Genomic DNA, 6,000 nt, shown 5'->3' with positions numbered 1-6,000 from the left:
GCTGGCACTCTAGATGATACCATTCAACCAGCCTGCAAAGTTTTACAGTAGAGAAACTACAATAGAGTGCAGCCCTGCAGGAAACTAGGGAAGTCTGTCCCTTGGTGCCGCGATTGAGACTCCTGAAAATCCAGTCTTTATTCTCCATATTAAAAAGTCCATCATGGTTTTATGGCTTGTATTGCACAATGTCTGGAGGGAGCCAGAAAACCTGGACTGGGCTAATGGTTACACTTGGTATACAGCACTGCAGATAGCGGTGCCTGGTGTGGGAAATATTCCCTACTCTAAGTTCTGCGACTGCTTAACTCTGCCAAGTGACTAGAGGCAAGTCAGGAGAGCATGAAAATCCCCCACTGGAGAGAAAGGAAGCAAATATTGTTATGCAGCAGTCACTAAAAAATGGGAAATTTGAGGCCTGAATGGGGATAATAGGAGAAGTATAAGCAAAACCTTCACCAAAAACCAAACAGTTCACCTCATGCAGGTATAACCTCCAGTTTTGTGACATTTGTCTGGTCCAACAACAGGGAATTTTTTTGAAAAAGAGTTCTGCTGTTTAGCTCTTGCCATCCTTGCCTGTTTGATGTACATCCCTTACCAGATGCCCTGCAGGAAGAACCTCCTTGGCATGCATGCCCTCACCAGATGCCCTTGGATCAAGACCCTCCTTTGCCCCTCCCCTGAGCACATTCCTCATGCAACCAGTTGTGCCAGAGTGACCAGTCCCACCTATGTCTTCACTGCTCTGTACATGGGAAAATTAATACCAGGAAAGAAAAAGGGCTTGGACATTGCTTTACCCCTCTTTGGGATTCATCTGAGCAGGGAGGGTGCAGAGCAGCTTCTGCCTATCCTATGAATCACTCTGTCTTCCCTGTTCTCAGTGATGAACAGCAGCTAGTCTTTCACAGACCAAAAAAGCTGTTACCAGAGGTTATAAAATAAGTTTAAAATGGAATGCAGTAGGAAATATCTTGTCAAAGCAGAGGCTGATGGAGAGGCTGGCAGAAAAGAAACCACCCTTTTGGGTAGGCTGTCTCAATACATCACCATAAGGAGAGTTAAGAAAAGGGCTCCCCAGCACCAGCTCCTAGAAGAAACTAAGCAAATGCCAAACTAAATGTTCAACAAGGGCACAAAGCCCGTGTGCAATAACTGATAGAGACCTGTCCTAATTGTCTCTTGAAATTAGGAAACCACTGTGCCCCAAGATCAGTGTATGGAAATGTGAGGAAGGCATCCCTAGATGCACATTCAAAGTGGGTGCTCTGTGTTCATAAATCACTGCACTGCCTGGCTGCAGCCAGCACAAGCTATGGGAAAGGTTGGCTTTGCTTGGCCCAGAAGGGACAGTCTGTGGGCACCAGTCAAGACCAGTGAAACCAGCAGCCTGAGCTTCTCACATCCAGGGGCATCCACTGAGGCTGTCTAGGAAAGCAGAGAGTGAAACCTTGTTCAGCAACACAGCATGTGATAGCCAAGGGGTGGGTGGGTGGAAATCTCCTCCCTTTGCTTCCCTACATTTCCCCTCCCTGGTGAGGACAGCTGTCTTTAGAAACTCTACCAGTTAACTTTGCCTTTTTGGAGCCTCAGGAACTCCTTGGAACTGGTTTTGTAGTGAGGACAAGGGCAATGTGCAGCAGGGCTCCTAGCACTGAGGGGCTTGCACACTCAGAGACTCCATATGTTCACAAAACCCAGAGGCAGAAAGGCAAAACCAAGGGACATCTTTGAAAAAACTGCTATATTACCTCGGGCAAATGTCCTCACCACAGATACTAAGACTGGTTATGGGCTGAAGAAAGTTTTGCTTGGAAATATAAGTGTTCATCATAAAAAAACCCTGAAAATTTTGTTATTCTCACATAGTGAACAGCTATAAATAGCACAGCCCAGAAAAGGCTAAGCCAGAAGAACATCTTTCCTTGTTGCTTTGGATGATGGCCTACCCTTGCAGGTTGGCATCACTCCTTTCCCAGCAAGGCAAGTCCCCAAAGCACACGGAAGCTCCCCTCGAGCACCCACAGTGGTGTCAACTCTAAAGCAAGCTCTTATTTTACATTGGTTAAAGTGAGATCTGTCAGAGTTTCTCTCTCAGCCCTCCAATGCCACCAGTCTGCCCTTCTTGCAGTTTAGGAGTTGTGTGACAATGTCCTTAGGTTAGCACAGAGCAGAGGAATGCAATGACTGGGACTTGCTGCTCATTATTTTAGGTACTTACAGCTTTTGCAGCTTTCCCCATCCTCCCTGCAAAGCTCTAGCATCCTGGTGGCAGCAAAGCCCCAGGACCCCACCAGGAGTCACCTATAATTTTTCATTAATCAGTGCCAAATATCTTGTTGCACACAGTTATGACACTCCCATATGAACTTTTTGAAGCCCTTTCTGTCATCTGGTTGTGCCTTCTGATTTTCTAAGCTTAATTTCTTGGGGATTTGAAGACAGACCAGTCCAATTCTGGGGACTTCACTCTTGGCATTTATGTCTCTAGAGTTGAAGTGATGGGTCACAGTGTTTGGAGGTGCTCCCCATTCACCCAGTGTGCTTAAAATTCTTGTTTTCTTATCCCCAAAGTGATCCTGGACTTTTGAGAGTCACAGGCCACATTCCCCAGGGCTCAAGGGAGAATCTACACAGAAAAAAGAATTGCTGATGGTGTAAATGCCCTCTGCAGTCTTCACTGGGTCCTGGGATGCAGAAGAACAATTAAGGACATATTGGCCACTGGACCAATTTCAAAATCTACCCTTGGGGGCCTGATCTACTTTGGACTAAGATTGTTCATTGGCAGTTTCCCCCTGTTCCCACAAGTAGCTGCACCCATAAGGACACTGCTGCTCTCCTCAGATGGAGGCAGGGTGACATCTCCAGGTGTCCCCCAGGCTGGATGGAGCCCACAGCTGGCAACACCTAAGGAGATGCATCAGTCCTGGGCAGATACATCACAGCTGCTTCCTCAATGCATTCTGAGCCCCACCCAGAGCTGGCCACCCTTCGAATGGAGCAACTGGGAAAAGCTGGGCAAACCCATTCTTACTTTTTTTTTTTTTTTTTTTTTTTTTTTTTTTTTTTTTTTGGATGGTCTATTCTGGAGCCCTTGAGCTTTTTGAAGTGAATTACCAAAAGAAGCAGCAGAGGGCAGCAGCTTTGGCCTCCAGATAGTTGGAACAAGATGTTGCAGCTATTTCCAGGCACAGAGCCCAAGATATAGGGCACTGTGCAGGAGAAGGCTTCTTAGTGCTAGGGGCTGGCTTTTATCCATCTCCACCTGCCCCATGCAGGTGCAGCTCTGTCCCAGATGGGCAGCACAGGCGTTACAGATGAGGGAAGAGGAGCGTACATGTCCACAGTCACCCTAGTCACCCTACAGCTGCCCTGCACAGCTCTCCCTCCCTAGCAGCTCAGAGGCACCTGTCCTTTTTTTCTTTCCTTCTGAAAGGCTGAAGAAAGAAGCTGCTCTCATTTTGCCCCGAGAGTTGCACACACAGAGCTTGTTACAGATGAGAGACTTTTTCCTATGTAAAGCAAAACCTGGACTTGAATGAAGCCAGTCTGATCACAAACCCTCTGATTTCTGTGCACTTTTTTCAGATGGGGGCAGCAAAGTAAGATGTGTATTTTCCTGGCAGTTGTCAGGAATGACAGTAATCACAACATCTACTGGATTATTATTTTACATGCATGCATATATGAATATGTAGAAGAATGTGTATATGAGTGTGTATATGTTTGAGCTATCTGGGGACACAGAATTTAAGTGACAACCAAATACTTATCTCTCCCTTGCCTTCTCGTCTCTGCTTAACATTAAAGTAGGCTGTCATATATCACTGGAATTTGGGATGTTAGAGGGACCTCACGACAGAAGCGAGTACTTGAGGGGGAGCTATGTTCTGCCCCTGACATCCTGATAGCTGCAAAAGGCTCCAAGAAATCACAGTCCCCTCTGAACTGGGATGCAACAATAAAGGGAAAAATACTTGAATTCTGCCCTCTTCTAAAATTCGTAAACTTTACAGGCTCTGTGTCTGAAGGTAACATGGAGGACAAACTCAATGAGACCATTTGGACCTCTAGTAATGATCTAGTAACTAGCAGAGCACAGGGCATAGCAACAGCAAAGCAAAATAGAAACCTTGCTATTACAATGAACAGGGACCTGAAAAAAAAAAAAAAAAGGGGGGGGGGGGGGGGGGAAGAAATCAAACTCGCTCCGCCCACCTAACCTTGCCTGGATACACAAAGTTTTAACTCTGTATCAGCCATGGAACATGTATAATCTGAAACTTCTGTTTGAAGGGTTGCAAAGAGATTCTGGGCTGCCAAGCAGGCAGAAAGCACTGGAGCATGAGATGAGCTGTGCAGCCTCTTTCTGTCAGTGTCCTTAGCTGACCTTGGCCTTTCCATCTCCCAGTGCCTCGGTTTCCCCATCTACACAGTGAGCTCTGCTCTTTGTAAAGGGTCACTAGCAGGTAGGATGAAGAGAGCTGTCTGCACTTAGCTAAACCTAGTTTAGCTGGAACCAGTTTTTAACTGGTTCATTTCCTCTACTGATACAGTATGGGAGGGGAAAGGCATCCAAAATTTGCAGAGGACAGAGGCAAGGCAGCCTGGCTTTGTTGGGTTTGTGTGTGCCAGGGTTTTTGGTAGCAGAGAGGGGGCTACAGGGGTGGTCCCTGCGAGAAGCTTCTCGAAGCTCCCCCAGCTCTAAGTCAGACCCAGCTCTGGCCAAGGCCGAGCCAGTTAGTGATGGTGGCTGAGCCTCTGTGATAATGTATTTAAGAAGGGGAACTTGAGAGGCAGTGTGGGAGTTGTGAGGAGGAATCATGATGAGGTCGGAGGAAGAAAGCAGGAGGAGGAGGAGGAGGAGGGGAAGGTGTGCTGGAGCAGAGACTCCCCTCAGCCCGTGGAGGAGCCCACACCAGAGCAGGGGGCTGGGACTGAAGAAGACCAGGACTCTGAGGGAAGCTTGTGCTGGAGCAGTTCATCGTTGGGAAGACTATGATGCATGGGGGGGACCCATGCTGGAGCAGTTCGGGAAGAGCTGCAGCCCATGGGAAGGGCTCATGTCAGAAAAAGTTCATGGAGGGCTGTCTGCTGTGAGAGGGACCCCGCACCAGAGCAGGGGGAGAGGGCGAGGAGTCCTCCCCCTGAGTAGGAAGGAGCAGCAGAAACAATGGGGATGAACTGACCACAGCCCCCATCCCTCCCCCCCTGCGCCACTGCGGGAGAGGAGGAGCAAAGCTGAGCCCAGGAAGGAGGGAGGGATGGGGGGGGAGATGTTTTTAAGATGTGGTTGCATTTCTCACTGCCTCAGTGTCTAGCTCCGCAGTGCCATCTGTTAATCCATACAATACCCCCAAACTGCCACTCTCATTGCTTTTGCTTGCACTGTTCCTCCACTCCAGAGGGTTTAGTTTCCTCTCCAAGGCATTTCAGAGCCCTAATAATCTCCACAAAGACTGTGTTCATTTCCCCAGAGGTGAGAATAGTGGGACTGGGTGATGCTGACCAGCTCACTGATCTCCAAGGATGCCCAGGGATCCCAGGTGCCTCGGGCCCAAAAGGAGAACCAGGTCTCCCAGGAACAAACGGTGAAGTGCCAAAAGCCGGTGATGAACACTGTAATGTGAGATGGCTTTGTTGATTTGGATGGGTGAAGAAAGCTGAGGGTGGACAGAGACTGGCCTGGCACTGGCTTCTGTGAGCAGCTGGAGAGTTGAATAGGAATGGAAAACACCCCACCTGGAGGTGTGCTTGTACACATGGAGTCACCTTTATTTCCCTGAGTCCTGACACAAGTCTGAAGTAGTCCTGGAGTGTGACATGTCATAACTCATTTGCTTCTTCTACATTAAAAACATCAGTTTATTTTCTGAGTCTTTATTGAACAATTAGAGGGACTCTGAGATACTCCTGCATGTCTGCTGGAGAACAGTTTGGAACTGTACTGGCATCGCCTACCCCAGGAAGCAAAGGGGGGGTGGGGGGATGCTC

Source organism: Athene cunicularia (assembly GCF_003259725.1).
Source record: "Athene cunicularia isolate RWA chromosome 17 unlocalized genomic scaffold, athCun1 chr17_part1, whole genome shotgun sequence".
NCBI lineage: Eukaryota > Metazoa > Chordata > Aves > Strigiformes > Strigidae > Athene > Athene cunicularia.
This window is presented reverse-complemented; position numbering follows the sequence as displayed.